The sequence below is a fragment of the Protopterus annectens genome, chromosome 2.part0, assembly GCF_019279795.1.
Source record: "Protopterus annectens isolate FY-2018-M chromosome 2.part0, PAN1.0, whole genome shotgun sequence".
In the NCBI taxonomy this organism is placed as follows: Eukaryota; Metazoa; Chordata; order Ceratodontiformes; family Protopteridae; genus Protopterus; species Protopterus annectens.
The window spans coordinates 1,166,586,368-1,166,607,649 of NC_056728.1; the positions used below are offsets into that span (position 1 = coordinate 1,166,586,368).

General features: G+C 42.3%; 1 protein-coding gene across 1 annotated transcript in view; it reads right to left on the bottom strand.

Annotated features, from left to right (window-relative positions):
- Positions 1–21,282, bottom strand: part of SMARCAD1 (SWI/SNF-related, matrix-associated actin-dependent regulator of chromatin, subfamily a, containing DEAD/H box 1) — a 3,333,959-nt gene that overhangs the window by 1,624,874 nt on the left and 1,687,803 nt on the right. The window lies entirely within an intron of this gene.

The following is a 21,282-nucleotide window of genomic DNA, read 5'->3' on the forward strand; positions in this document are numbered from 1 at the left end:
CCGACTATGCCCCTCTCTTTTATGCCCAGTATCTTCGTATTTGAGGCATGGTGAGAAAGCTACATGAAATACAAAACACTAAATTGTTTTCCAGAAACTGCACAGCTAACATTCATAGCTCAGAATTAATGCACTCAGAACACCTATCAGCATTCAGATTCTAAGCATGGTTTCTAAGTTTTAATGGATTCACATGTTCTTGTATTCCCAAACCAATCATACCCACCATTTATTTGAATCTATCTTGAAAGTGCAAAAGCTAACACATAACATCTTATTAAAAATGCAAATACTTGGGATGCTGTAGTTAAATCAACTCCAACAAATAATACAGTTTCTCTGTTACAAGGTCTACCTTGATGCTCACACCTTACAGAAGCATGCTGTATGAATGTCCATCAGTTCACTTCCTGGACTGCACATTATCTGTGTTGCCCTCTGGACAGTACGCCCTGCGACTGTGTAAGCACGGCAGCAGAATAACATAGGAATCAATGGCCACAGCAATCTGCAAGCTGGCAATGCCATGACGATTGTGAGGACAACCGTCACATCTGAAGTCAATGATGGTACTTCCTGTACGTTTTGTATGGTAGGGGATTCAACCCACTGCTACATGCATGCACATACACTTATGGGGCACAGAGTGTGTATTATAGTTGGGGATATATTCCAATATATATTAAAAAAAAATAGTGCCGGTTGTGCATGTAGTTAAGTGTTCACTACCTTCTCAGTCTGACTACATGCTGGGGAGACACTAGGCATTACACAACAGCTGTGCTGTGTGCACTCGCACATACCTTTTTCTTATGACAGTGAAAGAACTGTTGTGAAAGTAAACCTACCAAAACAGTAGATGTCTGAATGATCATTGCTTCAGAAGCCTTTGTTACATGGATTACATCCTGCCAAAGATATAACAGTTGGCCAGTTTCCAAAATTTTAGGGTACCTTCCACATATCAAAACTGTAAGCAGTTTGAGCTCAGCTATGTAAAAAGACAGGGTTGGGTGCCAAGCCTTTCAGAACTTTCATATCAACAGAGAGGGAGGCCGAGCCAAGAGAGGACATGGCTAGGAGTAAAAAAAAAATAAAATAAAATATACATACATATATATATATATATATATATATATATATATATATATATATATATATATATATATATATATATCATCATCATCTTTCGGCTGTTCCCGTTAGGGGTCGCGCCACAGAAAATCACCCGTTTACATTTCTTCCTGTCCTCTGCATCTTGCTCTGTCACACCAACCACCTGCATGTCCTCTCTCACCACATCCATAAACCTTATCTTAGGCCTTTCTCTTTTCCTGTTACCTGGTAGCTTCATCCTTAGCATCTTTTTCCCAATATACTCAGCATCCCTCCTCACACATGTCCATACCAACGTAATCGTGCTTCTCTGGCTTTGTCTCCATACCTTCCAACCTGGGCTGACCCTCTAATATACTTATTCCTAATCCTATCCACCCTCGTCTCACCCAGTGCAAATCTTAACATCTTTAATTCTACCACATCCAGCTCAAACTCCTGCCTTTTTGTCAATGCCACTGTCTCCAACCCATATAACATAGCTGGTCTCACTACTTTTAATTTATACGTATTTTAACTAAATGGTTTTAACAACATTAAAGATTTATTTTAACAATATAATGGTTAATCAGAATGGTTTTAAGTAAATGATTTAATAAAAATTATTTAGGAGCTTGGGATAACTAAATTAATTATGGCACGAATTTGGAGGGAATATATGTGATTGATTAATTAATTGGTGTATAAATAGAGGATGAACTAATCAACTGAGGACATCTGATGAAGTTTTGGTGGTAAAAACGAAAACGCATCTGTAGGAATAGCGTTTATGTATGTTGTGGTTCCCTTTGCTGTACGTGGTCTAACTGTGACTTTTATCGTGTCTGGAATAAATTTCCTGGCATTCTACGCTGTGGGACTCCATTTCTTTAACTGGATTATTGACCCTCTAATATACTTATTCCTAATCCTATCCACCCTCGTCTCACCCAGTGCAAATCTTAACATCTTTAATTCTACCACATCCAGCTCAAACTCCTGCCTTTTTGTCAATGCCACTGTCTCCAACCCATATAACATAGCTGGTCTCACTATGCTCTTGTAGACCTTCCCTTTCACTTTTACAGGTACTCGTCTGTCACAAATCACTCCTGACACTCTTCTCCACCCACTCCATCCTACCTGTACTATATATACACATACACACACATATGAGTCTACGTTGTTAAATCGAAAGTACGGTTCATAGAAACATGTTTTGTCTAACTCACTTCCGTGAAAGTGCATTCCATCAAAAATGCACTTTCACGGAATAAACAAATAAAAACTAAGGAAAAAAAACACTACACAGAATTATGCTGTGCCCCCCACACTTTAATATTCCCACTCAGGGATCGCACTACAGTGGGGAAAAGGGAATATTCCCTTATCCCCACTGTACTACGATCTCAGCAAGAGTTTCCTTAGTTGTACATCAACAGTATACATTGATGTACAACTAATGGTATATGCAAACAGCATGTTTTTTTTTTGTTTTCTTTAGCAAAAGTGCATTTTCAACAAAATGCACTTTCGCAAAAGTAATTTCAACAAAGTACGGTTTGATGAACCGTACTGTCGACAAAACAAATAGGACCCACACACACACACATATATATATATATATATATATATATATATATATATGCATATATATATATATATATATATATATATGTACACACACACACACCCTGGCAAAAATATATACTCAAAAACTAAGGGGTGCTACTACAGCACTGATGATTCAAACACCGACTGTTATGGTAACTTTACTTACTCAACTGTATTAGGTTTATCATATTGATCACTCTGCAATAGCCCTAGTTAAATGGGTAGACTACCCTAACTTATAACATTTGGGAGGTGAAGGAGAAGGGTCCATTAGCCCCTGGAGAATGGTCTTAGCAAAAGCCTGATCTGGACCTAGAGAAGGAATCAAACTTGTAATGCTTTGTAGAAATATGTACAGAAGACCACGTTGCTGCTTCTAGAATACATCTGGAATGCAACCCTTTCCAAAAACCCTTAGAAGAAAAGGCACTAGTAGAATAAGCCTTGAACCTGACTGTAATACTTTTGTTGTAGTGAGATAAAAAAGGGTAACAGCCAGAGACAAGCATTTGTAACTGTCTTACAGGCTGCCCTTTCTTCTTACCCGCACAGGAAATGATCAACTCCTCTGAAAATCAGAAAGATTTTGTTCTGTCAAGATAGTATTCAAGTTGTCTGCAAATATCCAAGATATGGAGTATCCTCTGTCCCTCATGTGTGTGTTCAGGAAAGAAAATAGGGAAGTGGATAGTATGTCAAGGTACACTTGGATACCACTTAAGGTATAAAAGGATGATTTGTTCTCAAAGAAACCCTGCCTGTCTGGAAAATGAAATAGGATTGCTCACCATAAGAGCTTGCAAATCAAATATTCTTCTGGCAAAGGCCATTGAATCAGTAAAACAGTTTTCCATGTTAAGAACCTCAAAGGTCAGACTGATGATCAGGTTCAAATGTAGTAAGTGTTAGCTTTTCTAACAAAAAACTAAGATCCCGAGGAGGAGATATCAGTTTTCTCAGAGGTCTCTTATGCAACAGTTGATAAATGAATCTTGAAGAAGTAAGTGAGAAAGGCGCAGGACAGTAACTCACACAAATACTGTAAAACAGTAGAAACACTAGCCCTGAATGGGTGCTGTTTACATTGTTGGCACCAACTAAAAAAAATTGTTTTCCATTTGCTAATATTAAATTTTCTAGCAGCAGGCTTTCTTACCTTTATTAGTACCTGATGCATGTCCTCAGTAAACAGATGCATAAAGGGAATTAAGACCCTATCACCCAGGCAGTGAGTTGAAGTTGACTGGGGTTGGGATGAATCAATCACTCCTGTTCTTATGTGAGCAGATCCATTTCATGAGAAAGCTTGTGGTACTTTTGCCTGGCCATTTCCAAAAAGAAGCACTTCTGCCTAGGCCAGAAGGGAGTCAACATAATGACCTTAGGGGATTCACTCTGAATTTCCAAAAGAACCCTGAGTCCAAGAAAGGGTGGAAAAGCATATTGGAACATTACTATCTAAGAAAAAGAAGGGACATTGGTCTTCCAGGCATGGAGTACTGGAGCATAAATTTGCCAGCTAATTGTCCAGAATGAAGGCAAAGAGGATTACTTGAGGAACTCCCCACATACGGATCAGATCTTGGAAGACTTCGATGTAGTTTGCATTTGTAAGGGTCTGCCCTTGACCTGCTCAGTTTTTCTACCACAAAATTTTGCTCTCACGGGATGTAAGATGCCTGCGGAGTGAGATTGTGCTGTAAAGCTATATCCCAAGCTAACATGGCTAGTAGGCAAATGGGGATAAGACCCAGTTCCCCCCTGCTTGTTGAGGTACTACCTAATTGTGGTATTTCCTATAACAACTTGAAGAAGTCCAGGGGACCAAAGATACTGAGAGAGTCTTGATTAGACAGCAAGCATCTGTTTTATGAGTTTGTGTCTGTTTGGTCTCAAAGACCTTGCACTTTTATTCCTGCTGAAAATGCTCCCCAAGTACAGTCTGCAGAGTCTATGGTGAATGACTGCTTTAGAGCAGGAGGGGAAAAATTGAAACGGGATATTTGCTGTCTCCACCAAATGATTTCTCTTCTGACAAATCCCAGAACTGGGATTTGAAATAATGGGTGATGGGACGAAAGAGACTTCAGATGCCATTTTATCTTTCTCACATGGAGTCTTGCCAGGGGTACATTAAGAATCATGGATGGCTTAAGACCAAACATACTGAGGTATTCCTTTGCAGAAACCGAAATCTGAGTGGAAAACCCTAGAATACAAGATATACATTTATTTGTTCCTGTGGAAAAAAAGCTGAGGTGTTTAGAAGGCACTCCAGGAACCCAATCCTGTTTAATGGACATAAAGACTTCTAAATATTCTCTTTAGCATCCCAGCTTTCATAGAAGTTCTCTCAACAAACAAGAGAGACTCCTGGGACTTTGAAAAAGACACTGGAAGATAAGCAAAGTTGCTTAAATATGGAAAAATGTGGAAGCCACGTAGCCTGTTGTGACGAAAAGAAATACTGCCAGCCCAGCTATCTGGAATTTTGTAAATAATTGTATGTCATTTGTGAATATCAACATGATTCATATAAGCGGCTTGTGCTACAACTGTATTAGAACTGTATGTTATGTGTACATCAAACTTGTTGCCACAGACATGTGTTGAAAAAGGTTTTTGCAAAGTGCTTGAAGAAATGAACATGCACTATTGTAACAGTTTAAATGTATACATTTTAACAGTGGGAAATGGAATACAGGAGGTTAAACTTAAGAAAAACAGCTGAAATTAAATTACTTTATGGCATCCAGAGACAGAAGACAGAATGTTTATACTAGGGAGCTCTCTGTATTATCTAAGGTGAAATAATTACTAGTTCTGAATGTGAAGGAATGCAATTGCTTTACGACTTCCAGCATCTGCCAAAGATCTGAGGTCAATGTATTTTCACAAGTAAATGTTTAAATACTGCTAGCAGTGGGGGGTTCACTTGGGATAGAGTCAGATGACAAGAAATTATGTAATTCTGCAAGGTATCCCAGCAGTAATATCTGAGATATTAATTTGAGAGTAGAGAGAGACAGCATTCTATATTTCGCCTTGGACCTCACAACACGAACCATCCACCACATCTGCCTTGCTCTTTAAGTCAAACTAGGGTACAGCAAATCTCTTAGATTCAATCAGGAATATAGTGAAACAGTTTAGATATTTTCTTTATTTTTTGGGACTGTCCTGCAATATTGTTTTAAATATTTCCTGTGATTTTGAACTCTGATGTCACTGCGAATATATACAAGTACTTTCTTGTTCCTTTATTATTAAATATATTTAAACCTTTCATTGTGGCTTACCTGTCTAGAGATACTTAAGCTCTGAGAGTACTTGCATATTTATTTGGTGACACTGTGGACCACTCCTAATAGCCAAGAAACACACACACAACACAAGCACACCAAAAAAACAGCAATCCACACACATGCACTTAAAATCCTACATCTAACCCTACACTAACCTGTACTTACACTACTATCTATCCACTTACCTTAACCCAAACCATAACCCTAAGGTCTGTCACTATCGCACACTCACCTGACTCGCGCCCTAACCCTTACTCACCTATCCCACGCCCTAATCCTGAAGTCTGACACTATTGCACACCCACCTCACCCGCGCAGTAACCCTAACTCACCTAACCCATGCCCTAACCCTAACGTCCACACAATCGCACACTTACCTGAACCAGACCTGTAACTTTCCACCACAGTGCTGAAAATCGCTAAGCCACAGAAACAGCCCACCAAATTCTTTCCCTGGGAAAGAATTCAGTGTTCCGCGGCTTCGTAATAATCAGTTTTCGAACTGCTGAAGTTTTGACGAACTGATAGGAACCCGTGAAAACTACCTTATAATATGGGCAGAAGGGGACATAGCTAGTAAACCCATGCCAGCCTTTCCCAGAGGTGTGTGTGTGTGTCAGTTACTTGGGCAGGGACACGAAGCACTGATTGGAAACAGAGGGTGCCAGAGGTCTTGGCTTGGCCACTCAGCTGAGATCTCAACTCTACAGCTGTGCTAGTGGGGAGTCTTATTATGGATTATATAAACGAAGCAATAAAAACCAGTTGTGTACACTTACCATAAATATAAATGTTCGAGTGTATTCATTGTTGCAGTCATCACATTTGGGTTATCCCTGCCAGGGTAGCCCTCGGCTGGCCCGAACAGCAGAGGCTTAGTATTTCTGCGTCGGTTGCTGTCACTTCAGGACTGACATCAAGTCATCAGCAGTATAAAATAAGGCAGCCAACTCCATTACATCAGTTTTTCATGCCCTAACCTGTCAGGAGCCCCAGGTAGGAGCCAGGTTCTGGTGGAAGAACCCAACCAGTAGAAAGTAAATACCAATATGTCCCTTGTAAGGAAAAGGTAGAAAAAAGGGGGGTGGAGGGAGGGAATCCAGGACTGCAACAGTGAATACAATTGAACATCTACACTTATGGTAAGTGTACACAACTGTACTATATTCTTCATGTATCACTGTTGCAATCATCACATTTGGGTTGATTCCCAAAGCTGAGAAAATGGGTGGAGGCAGTCACGGAAACTAAGGGCTGGCTAGGATGCCCTGCAAGACTGCAGAGGCAAACCCTACTCTGGATTTGGAGAAGAGAGGCAGGTGGTAATGTTTGTTAAAAGTGTTAACAGATTGTCCAGGTGGCAGCCTTGAGGATGTTCCTGGTGGGGACTCCTCTGAGGAAAGCTGCAGAGGTGGAGGCTGTTCTGGTGGAGTGGAGTCCTGACCCCCTCAGGGGGAGGCTTTCTGTGTTGTTTATAGCAGAAATGGATGCAGTGTGCTATCCATTTGGAAATGGTTTGTTTGGAGATGGCATTGCCTTCTGCCCCTGTAGCAACGCTAACCAGCAATTGATCAGACTTTCTGAAGGATTTCATTCTCTCTAGATAGAATCTGAACTGCCTGTGCACATCTAGAGAGTGCAAGATCCTTTCCCCCTTGTTCTGGGATTAGGAAAAAAGGTGGGCAAATGAATGGATTGGTTGACAGCTACACTGGACACCACCTTGGGCATGAAGGATGGGTTAGTCCTGAGGGATACCCTGTCAGCATGGAAGATGATGAAGGGTTCCACAGCCATGAGTGCTTGCAGCTAGGAGACTCTTCTGGCTGAAGTGATGACCAGAAGGAAAGTGGTCTTCCAGGAGAGAAATTTTAGCTCGGCAAACGAAACTGGTTCTAAGGGGGGCAGGGTGACCTTTTCCAACACAAAGTTAAGGTCCCAAGCTGGGGTTGGTGCTCTTCAGGGTGGCCTCAAGTTGCTAGCCCCTCTTAGGAACTGTTTGATCAAGGGGTGTGAGAAAAGGGGCTGCTCGGTGGGAAAATGAGCAGAGATAGCAGCCGCATGAATTTTAAGAGAGGAAAAAGAGAGGCCATTGTGTAGTAGGGTCAGCTACGCAATCCAGGATGAGAGCGAGGGAGGGCTGTGCCATATTGGCTCCCTTAGCTTTAATCCAGGCGCAGAACCTTTTCCAGTTGTCACCATAAGACTTTCTAGTGCTAGGGCATCTGGCCTCATTTATAACATCTAGAACCTGTTTACTTTTTCTATGGCTGACAATAAATATTGGATTTGTTCAGCGTCACAGTTTGCTGGCTTACTTTGCTGTTCTTCTATTTGATATTCAGGTCGTGGAATTGCTGTATGTGCAGGGGGTTGCTTTTTTCTGTTACATAAGGTTTTCCCTGCTGTTGGTCTGTGGCCTGCTGTATGCCCAAGTATGTGGGCTTGATTGGGCTCGTTTGAATTTATCCACTTCTATGCCTTACTTTTCAAGGGACTTTTTATTTTGGAATTTTCTGGTTGTCCTCATTGTGTTTTTACTGCTGATATGCAGGAATTCTGCTTTTGAATGTTACTGGGACTGATACCACACTTGTGTAACAGGGCTGTTCTTTCAGACGCCATTTTTGGATTACCGAGATGCAAGATAAGGGGCTCAAGGTGAACTTTTAATTTTGGATGAGAGTGTATTTTCTTGCACTAACTTTGGGTCCATTTGTTGGTGATCTGCGTTTGGAATTATTCCTTACCACCTAGGGGATGAATTACTGCCTCATACCAAGAAGGTTGTTTATGCCACCAGGACTTGTCTAATTTCAATACAAGGAAGGTGTTTTTCTCCTTTGGGACTGGGTTGGTACTTGTATTTGACTCAATAGGCCTTTTGATCCTGATTTTCAAAGCACTATTTATCATTTGTTAACTACAGGAACATTTGGGGGGGGTATGTGCTTACATGCTATGTTCTCTTTTGACTGTTGGGAAGATCAGTGTGCAACCGCCATGTTATACTGAACGTCAGTACTAAACTAATCTAGTGTGAATACCTGAATACGGAACTTCATCTTTTGCGACGCATATACATGTTTTTGTTTGTTGTGGAGTCATCAACCTGATTGTGGGCTTCTTTTGGGACTACATGTTGAGACTTTTTGAAGGAGAGTCAACCAAGTAATATGAACAAGGATTGATTGAAGCAGGCAGACATTATTCTTCCTATATAAATCTTTTCATATCTATGTATAGGTTGCTTTTTGTGTGGCGACTATCAGGTTATCACAGACAATTCTGTGCATAATTTTCCCTGCATTTTAGATTCTAGCTAACGGAATGGGTAAAGCTATGCTTACTGTAACTATTCATGAGGCATGACATGTATACTGCTGTTATAACTTTATTTTAGAAAAGTTATTTGGAATGGTTTACCATCTTGTTATTGAATGTTCACTTAAATTACTTTTGTGAAGGGAATGTGGTGTGCAACCGCCATTTTATGGTGAACACCAGTACAATAACAACTTATTATTAACATCATCTGACTGCAGAACTCCATGTTTTAGGTCCCGTATGCATATTTTCTGGTTTATGGGGTCATTAAGCTGATTATGGGCGTATCTGAGTGACTACCTGTTAACATTTACTAAAGGAGGGTCCTTTAAGGAATACGAGGAAGGATTGTTTGAAGCAGTGGGACACTATTTTCCCAATTTAAATGTATTTATGTCTATGTATTGGGTGCTTTTTGTATAACATCCAATTAATAGGCTACTACAGTTAATTTTGTGGATAATGGTGCCTGTTTTCTGAATTCTTGTTAACGGAATGATTATAGCCATGCTCACAGTCACGTCTTATGAGCCTTGACAAGTACATTGATGTTTGAATTTTACTTAAAGCTTTAATGAGTTACTAGGAAAGGTTCTCCATATGGCTATTGAATGTTCATCTAAAATATTTTTGTGAAGGGAATGCCCACTATTACCTAGGGATACATAAAGGTTTATTTTCTGATAGGTGAGAGGCACAAGTTCTTTTATGTCTATAACTGTTTAGCTTGTTTACATATATACAAGCTTGTGTGCTGTTTTTTCTGCTTAAAAACAGGATTTTCTTATAAATAAGATTTTGGGGGCCATAATACTAATAATTATCAGTGGAGTGCTTGTCCCAGTTTTGAGGTATACTGAATTACCCATTGGATACACTTTCTAAACTAAAATCCTGTGGGGCGGACTTAGGGCATAAGGGCTGTCCAAAAAAATGTTATGTCTGACTACGATACCAACAGGCCATGTGGTTTGGAACCAAAGTGCAATTTGGTGGGGATGTTTACCGCAAATTAAGGTGGATGCAGCATTGCCTAACTGACTTGAATATTTACATTAATTTTGGTGGCACTATGAATATATGAATGGGTTTTTGGTTATATTACTGTGGACACGGTACTATATAAGGTATAGAATTACAGTGTTTGGAATAAATTGGCAAGGGCTATTATGGTTCACCTATTTGATGAATATGCTATGTAAATGTGTATAATAACTAAGCGGCTGATATCAGTTCTGGTTGATGCCATTCATTTTATGAAGGTTATATGGGCATAGCATTGCCAAATTAATGTGTATGGTTTGAATCTTTTGGTAAGGGCTATTATGGTCCAAATCTAAAGGAAAGGATGAAGGATTTGTGTTTGAATGGACTGATAGGAAGAGGTGGCCACTATTATATTTGGATTCTTACATATTGGCTTGTTGATACACTGGTCAGGGGTGTTATATCCACAAAAGTGTCCATTATTAAGTTACAGCTCAATTGTCCCTTCTCCGCCAACCAGTTATGATTGGAAGCCTTATTACCTAGTGTGGGGGGTTTGGCCATATTTATTTCATTTCCGATTGTGTACCCACTGAGTATGGATTTAACCAAAACATTAATGGGACTATCCGCTGATAGAGAAGATCTGGGGGTGTTTGGTGTTGGTATTAGTAAACAAAGGGATATCGGAACCACTGTTGAAGGACCGGAGAATGTCTTTGAGGCTTTATTCTTAAAATTGAATAAAAGCATGAGATCTTTGAGATCCAGTGTTTGGCACTCCAGGATCTTCAAAGCATATTTGGCCAAAGGTATTTCTCCAAGAGGGTTGAGAGTAAGGACACAACCACTTGTTAATGACCTTGATGCAGAATTGGCTAAGCAGTAGGCCATTATACAGCAACAAACATCTATGGCTTTTGTGGTAGCACTTGCTAGTTACCATGATAGAAATATAGATAGGGACATTGTGGATGGAACTAAGTTATGTGAAGAAACAAAAATCTTGATGTAGATGTTTGAGTGCATTCACTGTTGCAGTCATTACATTTGGGTAATCTGCTGGCAGGTTGCCTTCAGTCGGCCTGATTAACAAAGTCTTGGGTCCTGTGTCGGTTCCTGTCCCTTCTTCCCTAACGTCTGGTTGTCAGGGGTATAAAACATGCAGCCGACGCCATTACATCATTTTTTTCTAGCCCTAGATGTCAGGTGCCCCGCATATGGGGAGCAAAATAAATATATATATATATATATATATATATATATATATATATATATATATATATATATCTATATATATATATCTATATATATATATATATATCTATATACATATATCTATATATATATATATATATATATATATATATATATATATATATATATATGTGTGTGTGTATATAATTTAAAATACAAAACATATACCTCCAAACAAAAGCAAATACACCAAAAAGGCTTTTAATCATAGTAAAAGAAGGGAGGGGTATAATTAGAGAAAAACGGGGCTGGAGGGAAGGTAAAGTACAGTTTTGTACCTACCATAAATGTAGACGTCTGATAGATATGCAACTGCAGTCATAACATATGGGTTGTCCTGCCTCAGGCAGCCCTCGGTCGGCCGAATTCCAAAGTCTGGGTCCGGCGTCGGCTGGTGTCGCCTCCTCTCCGACGTCACCACGGCTGGAGTATAAAGGCATCGGCCGACGCCATCTTCTTCAGTGTTTCTTGCCCCAGATGCCAGGTGCCCTCCGAGGAAGGCTAAATTTGGTAAATGGATAAAAATAATCCCAAACATGCACAACAGTAATAAACAGATACACCATAGGATTACCCCCAGCTAATGGGAAATGGGGTAGGGACCCAAAAAGAAGGATACAGAGGGGTAGGAGGGAGGGAAAATCCGACTGCAGTTGCATATCTATCGGACATCTACATTTATGGTAGGTACAAAACTGTACTATGTCCTTCAAGAATGCAACTGCAGTCATAACATATGGGTTGAATACCATAGCCAAGCTGGGGGTGGATGGACCTAAGATAAGGATGGTGTAGTTAAAATCCCCTGCAGGACTGCCGAAGCAAAGCCTGCTCGGGATCTGGAATATAAGGGCAGGTTGTAGTGCTTGGTAAATGTATGCACGGAGCTTCATGTAGCAGCCTCTAAAATGTCCTTTGTTGCCACTCCTCTTAGGAAAGCTGTGGAAGTGGCTATAGCTCTGGTGGAATGTGGCCTAATATTGGCTGGCACACCTTTCCCATGGAAAGAATAGCAGAATCTGATGCAATGTCCAATCCATTTTGAAATTGTTTGTTTGGAGATTGCTTTACCTTGTACTCCAGCAGCATAGGCTACAAACAGTTGGTCAGACTTTCTGGTGGCCTTAGTTCTGTCCAAGTAGTAACGTAGTTGTCTATGTATGTCCAAAGTATGTAGTAGCTTTTCCCCCCTATTTTGAGGATTGGGGAAGAATGCAGGCAGGTGAATAGCTTGATTTAGAGACACCCTGGAAATAACTTTGGGCATGAATGTAGGATTGGTTCTTAGAGAAACTCTGTCTTGATGAAAAATGAGGAAGGGGGGCACTGCCATGAGTGCCTGTATCTCCGAAACTCTTCTTGCAGATGTGAATGCCAATAAGAAGGCCGTCTTCCATGAAAGAAATTGCATTTCTGAACTTGCTGCTGGCTCAAATGGAGGAAGAGTTCATTTTTCCAACACATAATTGAGGTCCCATGCAGGTACTGGCTGTTTTCTGGAAGGTTTGATATTCTTTATTCCTCTTAGAAACTGTCTTAGCAATGGATGAGAAAACACTGGAGGGTCACAGTTGTATTTTGCTGAGATTGCTGAGGCATGAATCTTTATTGAAGAGTATGAAAGTCCAGTATGAAGTAGTTCTGCCAAGTATTCTAAAATCTGAGGTATACTGGGTAATGCTGTGTCCTGACGCCTGTTGGCATTCCAGATGCTGAATCTCTTCCATTTGGCTGAATATGTTTTTCTTGTGGAAGGTCTGCGTGCTTCCAGCAGGATTTCTTGAACCGATTTTGATAGAGAGTTAGGTGGAGAAATCATGTTAGCCTCCAGGCTGTCAGATGTAATGATTTCAGGTCTTGATGTATAGTCCTGTAATTGTGTTGTGTTAGGAGCAGGGGGCATAGGGTCAGAGGCCATGGCTTGGTCCGAGTTATGGTCAATAGCAATGGGTACCAGTGCTGCCTTGGCCAGTCTGGAGCTATCAAAATACCTGTTGGTTGTTCTGCTTTGATCTTCAGTATCACTTTGGTCAGCAGAGGAGGGAATGCATACATTTTTAGAGAATTCCAGCTGAAGGAGAGAGAGCATCCGTCTTCCAGGCTAGAGGATGGTGAGTCCTTGTGCAGAACCTTTTCAGGTGATGATTTAAGTGGGAGGCGAAAAGATCTACATCCGGTCTTCCCCATGTCTTTGTCAGTTGAGAGAAAATGTGAGGATGCAGCATCCATTCGTGTGGATCCATGAAATTTCTGCTCAGGTTGTCCGCCAGTACATTGTCCTTGCCTGGTACAAACTGGGATTGTAAATGTATCTTCAGGCTCAGGGATTTTTCCCAGAGAAGCATTGTTAGTCTGCAGAGGGGATAAGAATGAGTGCCTCCCTGCTTGTTTATGTACCACATGACAGTGGTGTTGTCTGTCCTTATCAGTAAATGCCCTTGTTGTAGTGATTTTTCGAAGGTCTCGATTGCATGTATGCCAACATTTCCTTTTGGTTTATGTGCAGATGTCTTTCCTTTGGTGTCCATTGCCCTTGAATGCATCTGTTCTCCATGTGCGCCCCCCATCCATGGTCTGAGGCGTCTGTTGTAATCATTTGGCCTGCTTGAGGTCTGTTGAAAGACATGCCTTTGTTTTGCTGACTGGCTTGAGCCCACCATAAAAATTCTTTTTGCAGACATGGAATAAGTGGGATTATGTCCTCTAGGCTTTGGCTGTGTTGAGACCATAAGTTTTTTAAATACCATTGCAGCTTTCTCATATGAAGTCTTGCCAAAGGTATCAGAAGGATGCAAAATGCCATGAACCCCAGGGCCTGCAGGATTTTCCTTGCAGTCAGCCGGGAGAGTTTTGCTAGGCCTTTGAAGTACTCTGGTAAATGCTGCTGTTTCTCCTCTGTGAGATAGGCCATTTGGTTTTCTGTGTCCAGTTTGGCTCCTAAGAAGATGATCTGTTGGGATGGCAGTAGTTTTGACTTCTGAATGTTGACCGTGTATCCCAAGGCCTGCAGTAGATGCATGACATAGTCCAAATTTTCTTCTAAGGTTTGTTTGTTGTCTGCTTGTATGAGGCAGTCGTCTAAGTAGGGGTATATTTGAATCCCCTGCAGTCTGCAGTGTGCCACTACTGATGCCAGGCATTTCGTGAACACTCTGGGCGCAGCAGATAAGCCAAATGGCAATGCTGAGAATTGATAATGCTCTGTCCCTGCAAGAAATCTGAGGTATCTTCTGCAGCTTTGTCTGATTGGGACATGCAGGTATGCCTCCTTGAGGTCCAGAGTGACCAGCCAAGACCCCTTGCCCAGCATGGGAAGGAGTTGCTGCAACGTCAGCATTTTGAATTTTGGCACTATGAGAAAAGTGTTTAGAAATGACAAGTCCAGTATGGGTCTCCATTTGTTTTCTTTTCTTGGAACAAGGAACAGCCTTGAATAAAATCCCTGGCCTTGCTCCTGAGGAGGAACCCTTTCTATTGCTTTTATACTTAACAGCTTGGAGACTTGAGAAAGTGCCTCTGCCCTTTGATGATGTGGCAGGTTTGGCATGCCTTGTCTTATTGGTAATGTGTGGAAGTGGAATCTGTAACCCTTGTCTATCAAATCCAGAATCCAGTTGTCCTTGGTTAAGATATGCCAGTTTTGTGAGAATAAGGATAACTTTCCGCCCAAGGGTGCTTCTCTTTGAACCTTTGTAGGCGGAATGAAAATCATGTCATTGCGATTGTCCTTGTGGTGAAGCTGAACTGTCTGTACCACTTCTTTGATTTGGAGGTTGCCATTGGCGTCCCCTGTAAGATCCTCGGTATTTGCCCTCTACCTCGGGCACGTCTGCTTTTTCCCCTTTGAAACTTGTCTGAGCCGGGGAAGGACCAATTCTTTGAGGGCCAGTTTCTGCTGAATCTGGGTGGCTGAACCTGAAGGAAATCCTTGACTGTCTGTACTGACTTTGCTTTTTCCTCAATGGATTTCAATACATCTTGTGCATTAGCACCAAAAAGCTTCTGTTTTTCCAAAGGTGCATCAAGTAACTTTACTTTAACATGGTCAGGCAAAGACTGATCCTTTAACCAAGCATGTCTATGTATCACAGCCCCAGTCATAGCTGCCCTACATGAAGCTTCCAGTGCATCATAACCACACTGAAGAAAATGGTTATTAACCTGCTGAGTGTTATGTATATGATCCGGCAATGCCTTTTTTATCAATAGGCTCAGGAGAGGCTAACTTTTTCTGTAAATCATCCAGGAGAAAATCCTGGTACTGAAACATGTGAAAAAGGCAATTTAGTGACCTCATGGCCAGGGTAGTAGAAGTATATACTTTTTTACCCCATCTCTCCAGGGACCTTGCTTCCCTGTCTGCTGGCAGTGGTTTTTTGGTAGAGGAGGTAGCCACTCCCTTGGGGCCCTGTGAAATAGTTTCTAGATCCACAGAGTGGGCCTTAAAAAGGTGCTTGTGAGTGTCAGGGACCCTATAATATCTGTCCGGCTTGACAGGAGCCGGAGGAAGAGAATCAGGGTTAGCATTGGACTCAGAGAAAACATCATCCAAAACATCCATAACAGGTGGAATAGCTAAAGGCCTGTGCTGGGGAAGCTTGAGGAAGGTACGAAGCCTTTTCCTGGAGTCAGAGAATTCCTGACCCTGCCATTGAAAATGTTCCCTCATGGAATGCAGGACTTCACCAAATGAGAAATCCTCTGGAGGGGAGGCAGAGGGAACTGATTCCTCAGCCTCAGAGTCCTCGTAGGCCTGGAAGGATTCTTCTTGGGTATCAGAATGTTCGGAATCCCCAGAGGCTTCATCCGAAGAGAGGTCGTCCGCCTGTTCAGTTCTGGGCCTTTTCTCTGCAGGTGACTGAGAACCCCTCTCCGGATGAGGCTGAGACCCCCTGATAAGGGAAATAAGATCAGCAGCCACAGACATGATCTGCTTATCTGAAGAAGGGGCCTGGGCAGTATGTCTAGGATGGGCCTTGGCCTGACTGGCGGCCTTAGCACGTGCAAAGGCCTTGATGGACATGGATACAGGAGGCCTAGCAGCCCCACGTGCAGGCGTAACCTTGTCCACAGAAATGGTGTCGGGTAGATCCAGAACTTCGGTTTCCGGAGGAAAATCTACAACCGGCACCGGGGAGATCTCAGAGGCCGAAGGTCATGTTAACGCTGTGTCGTCGGCCTGGAGCGGTAGATTTACCACTTCTGAAGGAACCGGAGCACTAGCAGAGGGTTTAGGAGTATCATCGGTGGTGGACACGGGCTGAGGATGTCGGTCCCGGTCCTTGCGTTTTTTAGCAGATTGGGTAGTCGGTAAATCCGACGGCATGATATACGCAAAAGATTCACCGAAAAAGTCCTCGGCGAATTCTGTCCGGCGCCTGAGAGTGCGCTTATTAAAGCAGGCACAAGCAGCACAGGTCGAGACGTCGTGGTCTGGGCCCAGGCAAGGAAGGCAGAGAGAATGGAAGTCCTTATGAGGTATTTGTTTACCACAAGACAAACAATTATTAACTTTCTCAATTTGTTCTGACATCGGCTGAGGCAAGAATAAATGTTCCCCAACGGGGTACTTAGCTTTTAGATGACTTCGGTACTGAAAACACAGGAGCTGACCGACCGGCACTTGCGAACTGCTTCTGCTTCGGGCACCGCGCGGCAAGAAAGACTGAAGAAGATGGCGTCGGCCGATGCCTTTATACTCCAGCCGTGGTGACGTCGGAGAGGAGGTGACACCAGCCGACGCCGGACCCAGACTTTGGAATTCGGTCGACCGAGGGCTGCCTGAGGCAGGACAACCCATATGTTATGACTGCAGTTGCATTCTTGAAGGACATCCTGGACTGCAACAGTGAATACACTCGAACATCTACATTTATAGTAAGTGTACACAACTGTACTATCTTCTTCGTGTTTTACTGTTGCAGTCATTACATTTGGGTAGAATCCCAAAGCTATGGTTGGGAAGATGGCTTTATACAGCATTAGGAGCAGCTATAAGGCCCTGCAGGACAGCAGTGGCAAAGCCAGCTCTGGATTTAGAGAAGAGAGGTAAATGGTAATGCTTGGTGAACGTATGAACTGAGCTCCAGGTAGCAGCTTCTAGAATGTCTCTGGTAGGAACCCCTGTGAGAAAGGCTGCAGAAGTAGATGCAACCCTGGTTGAACGAGATCTGATCCCCTTGGGGACAGGTTTACCATGGTGCATAGAGCAGAAATTAATGCAATGGCGTATCCATTTGGAAATAGTCTGCTTTGAAATAGCCTTTTCCTCTGCCCCTGCGGCAAATGCCACCAATAGTTGTTCAGATTTTCTTAGAGATTTTGTCCTGTTTAAGTAGAATCTTAGTTATCTGTGTATATCCAATAAATGCAGAATCCGCTTACCCTTGTTCTGTGGATTGGGAAAGAAAGTTGGCAGATGAGTGGTCCGATTAAGAGCCACACTGGATACCACCTTAGGCATAAAGGATGGATTGTTCCCGACAGCCACCCTGTCCGGATAAAAAATAATGAAAGGCTCCACTGCCATAAGAGCCTGTAATTCTGAAATTCTTCTAGCTGAAGTGACTGCTAAAAGAAAAGCTGTTTTCCAAGAGAGAAATTTTAGGTCCGCAGTAGCAGCTGGCTCAAAAGGAGGTAGAGTGATTACTTCCAAAACAAAACTGAGGTCCCATGCAGAAGCTGGTGCTCTCCTGGGAGGTCTTAAATTTTTGGCCTCTCTGAGATACTGCTTTAGCAGAGGATGAGAGAAGAGGAGAGGTTCTGTGTTGTAATGAGCTGAAATGGCAGATGCATGGATTTTTATAGAAGAAAAAGATAGGCCCTTGTGAAGCATTTCAGTTAAGTATTGCAGAATCTGAGGAATATTGGGCATTGCTGTGCTTATTCCTTGTGCTTGGTTCCAGGCACAGAATCTTTTTCATTTGTCAGCATAAGATTTTCTAGTACTAGGCCTTCTAGCCTCCAAAATGACATCCATCACAGCTCTGCTGAGATGCCAAGGGTGAAATCAATTAATTAGCCACGCTGCAAGATTCAAAGTTTGGAGCTGTGTGTGCAGAACTTGGTAGTTCTGTTGAGACAGTAGGTAAAGTGTCTGAGGCAGGTGCACGGAGGAAGGTGTGACACATTGCGCAGGAGCGGGTACCAGCGTTGGCGAGGCTAGACTGGAGCAATCAGAATCATTTTTGGTTTGTCCTGTCTGACTTTTAGTAGGACTTTGGAGGGCAGAGGGGGGAAAAACTTAGACTGATAGGTTTTTCCAGCTGAATGATAGAGCATCCAGTTTCCAAGCTTTTTTTGTGATGAATTCTTGTGTAGAATTTGTCCAACTGATAGTTCTGGGGTGAGGCAAAAAGATCTGTCTGGGCTCCCCCATTTGCGAGTCAACATGCTGAAAACTTGTGGTTCCAGTTTCCATTCTTGTGGGTCCATAAGATTTCTGTTTAGTTCGTCTGCCAGAGTATTTAGCTTTCCTGGCAGGAAATGAGCCTGTAGATGTATTTGATAAGTCAAGGCCGTGTTCCACAATGCCATAGCTAGTCTGCAAAGGGGGTAGTAATGCGTACCCCCCCCTGCTTGTTTATGTACCACATGACTGTGGTGTTGTCTGTCTTTATCAATAGTTGTCCTGGATAAAGGTAGTCCCTGAAGTCTGTCAGAGCATTCTGTACAGCTAGCATCTCTTTCTGACTGATATGTAGGTGCATTTGATTTGGGCTCCATTTGCCCTGAATGCATTTCCCTACCAGATGCGCCCCCCAAGCATAGTCTGATGCATCTGTAGTTTGGGTTTGGGCGGCAGGGGGTGGAGTGAATGGCAGTCCCTTGTTTTGTTGGCAGGCCTCTGCCCACCACAGGAACTCTAGTTGCAGGCAAGGCATGATAGGAATCATTGTTTCTAGGCTGTGACAATGTTGACTCCATAAACTTTTTAGGTACCATTGAAGTTTCCTCATATGCAGTCTTGCATATGGAATTAGAAGAATGCAGGAGGCCATGAATCCCAAGGCCTGCAGAATTTGTCTTGCAGATAGCTGGGTTTTTGTGGCCACCTGTTTGAAGTAAGTCATCAATTGAATTTGCTTTTCTGGCGTAAGGCAAGTCATTTGGGCAGTTGTATTCAAGCTTGCACCCAGGAATGTAATTTTTTGAGAGGGTACCAGTTGTGATTTCTTTTCGTTTATGGTGTACCCTAGACAAGTTAGAACCCTTTTTACAAACGCCAGATGCTTTAGAAGAGTATCCTTGTTTTCTGCCTGAATTAGACAATCGTCCAGGTATGGATAAATTTGAATATTTCGTTGCCTGCAAAAAGCAATTACTGGTGCCAGGCACTTTGTGAAGACCCTGGGCGCAGTAGATAAGCCAAAGTGCAGTGCAGAGAACTGGTAATGCAAGTAGCCTGCTTTGAAGCGGAGGTATCTTCTGCAAGATTCCTTGATTGGGATATGCAGGCAAGCCTCTTTTAAGTCTAGAGTTACCAACCAGGCATCCTTGCCTAACATAGGTAGTAACTGATGAAGAGTCAGCATCTTGAATTTTGGAATGTCCAGAAATGTATTTAGAATGGATAAGTCCAGAATTGGACGCCATGACTTGTCTTTTCTGGGTACCAGGAAAAGTCTTGAATAGAAACCTTGTCCCTTTTCCTCTTCTGGTACTGGCTGAATAGCCCCCATATTCCTGAGGGATAGAACTTGTTTCTGGGCCTCTGCCCACTGATTTGGAGGAAGATCTTGCCATCCGTTTGGGATTTGCAATGTGTGGAAATGAAATCTGTATCCCTGGGATACTATATTTAAAACCCATTTGTCCTGGGTAATCAGCTGCAGTTTCGTGCATGAAGTGCCAGTTTTCCCCCCAAAGAGGCAGCCAAAAGTTAAGTGCTTGGTGATTGTAGTGGAAAGTCATTGAGACTGTTTACCACAGGGAGGTGCCTTGTTGCTTCCAGGTTTGGAGGTTGAGGCACCCCATTGTTTTGTTCTAAAAGTTCCTTGTGACCGAAACTTGGAGCCTTCGGAATGTCTGGATGTGACTTGAGTGGCTCTAGTGGGAACTGGAAAGGACCAGTTCTTAGTAGGCCAGTGCCTACTAAATCTGGGTGGCTGCAATTGTAAGAAATCTTTCACAGTTTGCATAGATTTAGCTTTATCTTCCATCTTTTTAAAAACTTCTTCAGCCTTATTACCAAAAAGACTGTCCTGTTGTAAAAGAGAATCCAACAATTCTGCTTTAACATGGTCAGGCAGATTTTGCTCCTTGAGCCAAGCATGCCTTCTTATCAGAAAATCCACAACGGCCCTGCAAGAGGCCTCCAAAAAATCAAAACCACATTGCAAAGTAAACTTGTTCAGCTGAATGTAATAATAAATCCTGCAACTCTATTTTCCACACAGTCAAAAATAAGGCCTCCAAGGAATCAAAACCACATTGCAAAGTATGTTTTCCAACTTGTTCATCTGAATGCAATAAATCCTGCAACTCTATTTTCCACACAGTCAAAAATCAACATCATTTTCTGTTTAAGTAAACCCATGACATGCTGTTGATATTTAAGCAAATTAAATCGACAGTTTAAAGCCCTGATTGCCAAGGTTGCAGACGTGTAAACCTTCTTACCCAATCTATCCAGCGCCCTGAAATTTCTGTCAGAAGGGGTAGGATTTTTAGCAGTAGAGGCCTTAACGCCCGTGGG